The sequence below is a fragment of the Dioscorea cayenensis genome, chromosome 12 (genome assembly GCF_009730915.1).
Source record: "Dioscorea cayenensis subsp. rotundata cultivar TDr96_F1 chromosome 12, TDr96_F1_v2_PseudoChromosome.rev07_lg8_w22 25.fasta, whole genome shotgun sequence".
In the NCBI taxonomy this organism is placed as follows: domain Eukaryota; kingdom Viridiplantae; phylum Streptophyta; class Magnoliopsida; order Dioscoreales; family Dioscoreaceae; genus Dioscorea; species Dioscorea cayenensis.
This window is the reverse complement of record NC_052482.1, coordinates 9,146,054-9,154,587: the sequence shown is the minus strand read 5'-3', so window position 1 is coordinate 9,154,587 and position 8,534 is coordinate 9,146,054. Positions and strand designations below refer to the sequence as shown.

Genomic DNA, 8,534 nt, shown 5'->3' with positions numbered 1-8,534 from the left:
CAAGTGGACTCCTCAAATGTACTCCAAATAGTATCCATACTGGCTCAATGAGCACCTCATTGAGCCAGTATGCCTTCAATCAATCAACTTTCTTTGTGCTACAGTGATCATCCCGGGCTCTATACCGGGCAGCATTGAGGTCGTATACCATGATTTGATTTCTGCCTTGAAAACTCCCCAGGTGCTACAATGGCAGCTACAGTGATTTTACTATAGTGTTGGAACTACAGTACCTCTGCTATAGTACTCCAGCTACAGGGAATACACTACAGTACTGCGACCTGGTTTTCTTCTCCTTGTTGCCCAAATTATATCTTCGTGTCCTCCATGGCGTTCCCGTGCCCTGCAAAGCAAATAATACACGATTAAGCACAAAACAGGCATCAATTCTAGTAAAAATACATGCTAGAAGCGACAAATACATATACAGAAATATGTACATTTAGACACTTATCAGCCGCCACTGATGTGATTGCATCAATCTCATAAAGTCCGGCTACCTTCTTTCTGTCTCATGTGTTCCACTGATAACTGCTCATATCTATTTCTTCAATGAGATTTCATTCTTCTTTGGGGGTCTTGCTTCCTAAGGTACCTCCTGCTTGAGCATCAAGTAACTATTTTGTACTTGGGTTTAAACCACAATAGAAAGTTTAAATAATCCTCCACTTGGGGAACCCATGTTGGGGACATTTTCGCAGGAGCTCATGGAAGCTATCACATGTCTCGAAAAGAGACTCCAATTTCATTTGCACAAAAGAAGATATGTCATTCCTAAGCTTCAATGATTTTTTAGGAGAGAAATATCTGGTAAGAAAAGCTTCTACCATCTCCTCCCTAGTGATTGACGCTCTATGTATTGAATGTAGCCATTGCTTTGCTCTCCCTTTCAAGGAAAATTGGAAGACTCTCAACTTGATAGCATCATCCATGACACCATTAATCTTGAGCATGTTGCACACTTCCAAGAAGTTCTTAATATGACTGTTTGGATCCTCATCGGTTAAACCATTAAACTGTGCAGACTACTGTAACATCTGGATGAAGCCCGGCTTGAGCACAAAAAAATGAGCCGTAATCGGTGGCCGCACAATACTAGACTGCATGATAAGAACTGCGAGTCAGGCATAATCTGAAAGTGTCCTCTGCTACTTATTCTGTTCTGCCATATTATTAGACCCTTCACCTTCTACCTTAGCTTGATTTGATTGTTCTTTCTCAGCTTCTTTTCCCCTTCTATGAAATCATCTTCCAATATCTAGATCGCCTTCAACTAAAGTTGAAGTGTTTTCTCGAGTCATAACCTGGAGCTACAACCAAAGAAAGAAAAACAAATCAGAATGATCCAAGAATAAGAAAGTATGAAAAAGAACAAGTGATAAATAGCTAAAATATCAAAGTGTGAAATGCTTCAAAATGCCTATTCTCTGAAAACAACACCAAAAACTTGACACGCCCTTTTGCATACGTACCGCAAGTACACGGGTTGTCAAAGTAATAAATACCCTGGTGACTGGGTAGTCGTATCCACAGGGAATAATACTCGGAAACACAAGAATTTCTATTTAACTATGGTGAAGATGATTCAAGAGTTGTGTGAACAATATCAATGCAATTAGAAATAAACAAAATAAGAAAGAGACGAAAAGTGAATAAGGAAAAACAATCAATAGAAAATGGGGCACCCGGACATAGCTTACCCTAGGACTATTGTTTCAAGTGCAAGACTTCTAATTATACCTCCTAACTGATGTCTAATGAGTCGTGGAAATCCTACGACACACGGTCCCAAATCTAAGGTCAACTGTGACTAACCCTTACACTATGCCCCATCAAAAAGGTTACTCTCGATGCCTCACACTGTGTGGGGTTACAAGAAGCTCTGGGGATTCCAAGTGATAAACCCTATTCCCTAGTATAGATCTAACACTTTGGTCCAGACAAAAAACCCTAGTCATAATTAAGCCCCAGTACTAAGGATTACTTCAATGCTTCACTCTGTTGTTTGTGCAACTAAGTAAAAGAAGAGTTTGTCTCTTATCACTTCACTATATCATGACTCCAAAGAACTCTTGGAATGTGGAGGTAGGATAAATCACATCGAAAGGGAAAATAGAATGTGGAGCTACTACCTATGCAACCTTAGCAGCCGCTTAGGAAAGGGCTAGCTTAGAGAATGTGTGTAGCTACTACTTTCCCATTTCATTTTGTACATAAATAAGTCCTTCTCACTTAGAGCTTTGAGGAGTATACGTTGAGTTGACTTAAGTGACTTTACACACACTTACACGATATCAGGTTGTTGTCCCTTTTTATTCAAGTTTTTAGCTAGAGCATGGATTTTTCTTATTAGGTGTTGGAATTTTACTTTACTTGTAGAATGCTTCTTTTGCATGCTTTCGGTGAACCTAAGGCCAAGCACTTTCAATTTTTCGTCTTATATGCTTCAATGTTTTATTTTTGCTTGAGGACAAGCAAAACCTTAAGTGTGGGGGAGTTCGATAAGTGCTTGTGTATAAGTAATATGAAGCATTCTTTTCCTACATTGAGCATCACTTTTATCAGATTTTATCGCTTATGCGTGTGTATTTGTGTTCTTTTGTGCATATAGGGTTGTGCAGATAAAGTTTGATGAAAGAAAGCAAAAGTAGATTGTGAATGCATTTGTTAATGAAGTCTTAGATTGAACAAATGTGAAGACACATGTTGTGCTCAAATACATATGGGTGCGTGCCCACCTCCATTGTAGTCAAGCAAATACGCAAAGTAGAAGGGCACAAAGGTAGTCACACTCACGTGTTCTGACTTGTGCAATACTAGCAAGATCTTCATCAATGTGATTTCATTGAAGACACAACGTGATCTACCACATCGATGTGTGCCCATTCATGTGGCCTTGATGATAAAAGTAGATTTAGATGTATTTTGGTGAAGTATTGTAGCAGTTTACTGTAGCAAAATCATTGTAGCAGTTACTGTTTACCACTCGTAGGTAACTAAAATCTGGAAATCCACACGACCGTGTGGAAATTCCACACGCCTGTGTGGATGCCTGATTCCAGCACCTATAAATACCGCGACTTGAGACGTTTTAAAGGATCTTTTTCCCATCTTTTGACCATCTTTGGAGAAGATTGTGACTATGGTTTGGAGAGGCTTTGCCTAGGTTTTTGGACTGCTTCTACAGCCTTCAACATTTAGTTCCTTTGGAAGAGAGTTATTGGTGGAGCTTTCATCAGCATTGATTCGGCGAGATGTGCCCTAGGCTTGACATGGAAACCTTGGAAGAAGACGAGGCGGCTTCACAAGACCATCGATAGGGACTACTAGTGGGTTTTATCAATGGATTACATGCATTTACTTTTGATTTCATTGTTGATTGTGTATTGCTCTAAGGAGGGCTAAACCCCTAGTGGGTGCTTGGACTTGTAAGCCCTATTATTGCTTCCCCGCAAGTGTACGGGATCATCAAGTAATACCTCATATAAAGACACGAGAATCGTATTGCACGGGGCTAAGGATCTCCTATTACTCCTTCTCGAGCTATTACCTTTCCTAAGATCTCAAGTGAGGAAATTTACTCTACTAGGTGCAATTAAAACTAAAAAAAGATTATCAACAAATTACAGAGAACAAGCAATAAACAAGCAAGAAACTCAATGTAATGCAAAGGCCTATGTATGCGGATCCCCTCGACGGGTTATCATGAAACATGGATGATGAATAAAAGATGCAAGGGTAAAATGGACCATGAGTTTCCAAGATTAGAACAACCAAAATTTCTTGGAGATTGAACCCTAATCCCATACGAACATAGATAGGAATTTCTTCCAAATCCACATTCCTACGATTGCATTAAGTACGAGGAAATCTCACTTAGGAGTAAGCCTACTCTTGTTCAGTTTAAACCTTCATGGAGGTCTACCAAACACCTGATGTCTCGGCATGATGATACATGTATCCCCTTCTAATCCATTCATGATCTAATACATGCGAACAATTCACATCTACATGCATCACTCATAAAAGAGCTACGGATTTCTCCTTAGTGTAGCACTTAGCATGAAAACAATGGATTAAATCTCAACATTACCCAAGCATGGAATTAACAAGTAATAATCCAAAATACATGATAAAACCCACCAACGTTCACCAACACCCGGTGGCCTTTGCTGTCTACTGTGTCATCATCCCACAACAAGCAATACAATCATGTAAAACATAAGAGAATAGAATAAGTGACACTCCCTAGCTGAAATGGTGGAGGAGGAGATAGGATATATGCCAAATGATGCTACCCCCGCCAAATCGTGGTAGATCTCCCCTTGAATGATGTTGCCTTCTTGCCTTGAGAGTCTTGGACCTTGGCCTTGAATGATCTCCTAGCTTCCTTTCCCTTCTTCTCCTTCCCAAGGTCCCCCCAAAACCTCTCAAGTGGCCTCCCAAAATAAGCCCAGCAAAAAACCCCTTGTTCTGCCCTAAAAGTCAGTATTTATGCCCCCCATGGCATACAGGTCGTATAAGGGTCGTATAGCACTCAAAAACCCTAGATTCGCATTTCATACGGGGTGCATACATCCTCCATACAGCCCCATATACTGGGTAGTATGGAAATATGGGCAGACAACTCCAATTCATTCCGCTGCAACAGTGCATACGGCCCCCATACTGGGTAGTATGGAGAGTGGTATGAAATTCCTGTTTTCTTGTCTTTTCAGCTAAATGATATCTTCTTGTTCTCCATGGCTTCCGTATGCCCTACAAAGCAAATAGTAGATGATTAAGCACAAAACGGGCATCAAATGTCACAAAATACATGCAAAGTGAATATGATATATATATGAAAACACCTACATTTAGACACTTATCACCCTAGGATAATTTTGTTTCATTAACTTTTCTTGTGTTTTTTTTAATTAATGTTTTAATTGAGTTTCATCCTTGAATGCTTGTTGAATTAATTTTCACTTAGAGTGACACTAAGGTTGACAATCTATCTTGGTAATCCTTGTGAATGAGTGACACTTTATTAGTCTTAGACAAAGCAAGATTGGAGAGGGTCGAGAGGGTAAGTCGAAAGGTAGAGGAATGTCCCCTTTCCCTTCCGATGTGGTTTATCCTATTGACAACGCTCCTTGCGTACGCCCCGCAAGTGCATGGGTTTGTCGAAGTAATAAAATCCCAGATGAGTGGGGTATCGTACCCAAAGGGAGTAGGGAGTAAAAACACTTACATTTTTTCTTAACTAAGTGAAATATGAATAGTTATATGTGTGACAAGATGTGAAATAACAAAACTAAAAGAACAAGAAAGAGAGCACAAGTAAAGGAGAAGGTAAGGCAACCGATATAAATGGGGTTCCCGGATATTGTTCCACCTAGGACAACTGTTTCAAGTGTAAGAACCTTTTATTATACTTTCTAACTGATGCAATAATGAGTCATGGAGATCCTTAAAGACATGGTCCCAAATCTAAGGTTAACCATACCTAACTCTATACATGTCCCGGAAGAGAAATTGAATAACCTCTCAATCTCGCACTCATATAGAATTGCAATGAGTTCTAGGGATTCCAGGTGATAAATACTCTTCCTAGAAGTGGACCTAACCCTTTTGTCCAGGTGGAAGGTCCCTAGCCATAATGAAGCCCTAGGTGCTAAAATCACTTCAACGCTTCACTCCGTTGCACCCGCAACTAAGCCCCAGTGGAAGGTCATCCTTTAGCCCATTCACTCTACTATGACCGCAAAGAACTTGAGGAAATGGAGGTAGAATAAATCACACCATAGGGGAAAGGGGATGCTCCGCTACCTCTCAACTCACCCTCTCAACCATCTCCAATCTTTCTTTGTCTAACTCTCGTGGTGTGTCACTCATTCACAAGGGTTACCAATAAGAACTCTCAACCCTAGTATCACTCTAAAGGAGTATTCATACAATCAAGCATTCAAGATTAGAACTCAAATAAAACAACAATTAATTTAAAGCATAATAAAGAGGTTCAATGAAACGAATACATCCTAGGGTTCACCAATACCCAAGTACCAACTAGAGGGTTTCGCTCTCCATTGGGCTAATTCAATCAATGAAATAAAATGTAAAAGCAAAGAATCCATAGAAAACCCCCTCGATAGTCGTGACAATGGTCTTGTGGAGAGCTCTTTACTCGTCCAAGGGTCCCCTTGTCCGGCATAGGATACACCTCGCCGATCGATGCCGACGAAAGCTCTCCCACTAACCTTCTCGTATTCGAGTGAGCACATTCATTTGGAGGGGCACAAAGGCAGTCACACTCGAGCATTCTGATTTATGCATATAAGAACAAGAGATCCACCAACACGTACATCATTGAAGAAGCAAGTGATTCATGACGTAAACGTGTGCCCGTTTGCGTTACCCTAATGAAAGTATGGAATTTGGGAGTATTTCCGGTAGAGTACTACAGTAGGCATTGTAGCAAAACACTGTAGCAAGTACTGTAGGAGCCGGGCCGAGAAATCAGAGAAACAGAGAATCCACACGGGCGTGTGGAAATTATCCACGCCCGTGTAGAAATTCCACAGGGGCGTGTGACATCATACACGCTCGTGTAGTCTCCCGATTCCAGCCCTATTTAAAGCCGATTTCAGCCCAGATTTCAGTATTCTTTTCTCCATCTTTTCTCCAACTTGCGAGAGGGCTTCGGCTAGGGTTTCGAGGGGTATTGGCCAAGGTTTTGGAGAGGTTCTACGGCTCTGACATCGTGATTCCATTAGGAAGAAGGTTGGTAGGGGAGCTTCGATTGAGGCGTATACTATACCGGACGAAGGAATCCATGGACGACGAGTAGAGGGCTTTCCACAAGACCATCGACATGACCATCGAGGGGGTTTCTTTATGGATTTATTGCTTTTACATTCTATTTCTTTGGTTATACTTAGCTCCATGCAGAGCTAAACGCCTAGTGGGTACTTGGGTGATTGTGAACCCTAGGATGTATTCGTTTCATTGAACTTCCTTATTATGCTTTCAATAAATTGATGTTTATTGTGAGTTCCAACCTTGAATGCTTGATTGTTTGAACATTTCTCCTAGAGTGACACTAGGGTTGAGAGTTCTTGTTGGTAACCTTGTGAGTGAGTGACACACCATGAGCGACAAAGCTAGGTTGGAGAGGGTTGAGAGGATGAGTCGAGAGGTACAGGAGCGTCCCCTTTTACCTCCGACGTAATAGATTCTACCTCCATTCCTTGAGTTCTTTGCGGCCATAATAGAGTAAATTATCTAAGAGATGAACCTCCGCTGGGGCCTAGTTGCGCATGCAATGGAGTGAAGCATTGAGGGGATCTTAGTATCTAGGGCTTAATTGTGGCTAGGGACCTTCCGCCTGGACCAAAGGGTTAGGTCTATAATTAGGAAGCGATTTATCACTTGGAATCCCTAGAGCTCATTGCAACTTTATTCGAGTGCGAGGTTGAGAGGTTATTTAATCTCTCCTCCGGGACATGAATAGAGTTAGGCATAGTTGACCTTAGATTTGGGACTATGTATGTAAGGATTTCCACGACTCACCATTGCATTGATTAGGAAGCATAATAGAGAGTTCTTGCACTTGAAACGATTTTCCTAGGTGAAGCATCATCCGAGTACCCCATCTTTATCGATTGCCTTGCCTCCTCCTTACTTTTGCTCTCTTACTTGTTGCATTTAATTGTTGAGAATTGAATCATTATCACACTTATCATTGTTGATACTCCACGTAGCTAAGAATCGAATTAAGTGTCTTTACTCCCTACTCCCTGTGGATTCGACCCCGCTCACCCGGGATTATTACTTCGACAAACCCGTGCACTTGTGGGATATACGCAAGGGGATCTTGTCAAGTTTTTGGCGCTGTTGCCTGGGAGCTAGGCGTTTAGAGATACTTTGCACTTTGTTTTCTTAGGTATTTCACTGCACATTCCATTTCATATCTTCTTATTCTATCATCATTCTGATTTTCTTTTTCTTTACTTTTGGTGCAGCTCTAGGTTATGACCAGAGGGAATCCATCAATATTGATTGAAGGAGACCCTGAGCTTGAACGTACACTTCGAAAGAATGGGAAAGAACCTGTACAAGAACAGCCTAATCCAGCTGATTTGGAAGTAGAAGGATCTGACAACATGGCAGAAAAAAATGAACAACAAAGGACACTATCTGATTATGCCAGAACTTCATTATTAGGGACACAATCGAGTATTGTGCGTCCCCCAATCACAGCTCAAAATTTTGAGCTAAAGCTGGCATTCATCCATATGCTGCAGCAGTCCGCACAATTCAACGGTTTAGCCGATGAGGATCCAAACAGTCACATAGAGAGCTTCCTCGAGGTGTGTGACATGCTAAAGATAAATGGTGTGACGGATGATGCCATCAAATTGAGAGCCTTCCCATTTTCCTTAAAGGAGAAAGCAAAGCAGTGGCTACACTCATTACCTAGGGCATCAATCACTACATGGAAGGAGATGGTAGAAGCTTTTCTAGCCCGTTATTTCCCTCCTGGAAAATCAGCA

General features: G+C 41.2%; 1 non-coding gene across 1 annotated transcript; it reads left to right on the top strand.

Annotated features, from left to right (window-relative positions):
- Positions 1 to 675: 675 nt before the first annotated feature.
- On the top strand, positions 676 to 782 carry LOC120274274. Its single transcript, XR_005540804.1, has one exon. It is a non-coding gene; the product is annotated as a small nucleolar RNA R71 (small nucleolar RNA).
- The last annotated feature ends 7,752 nt before the right edge of the window (positions 783 to 8,534 follow it).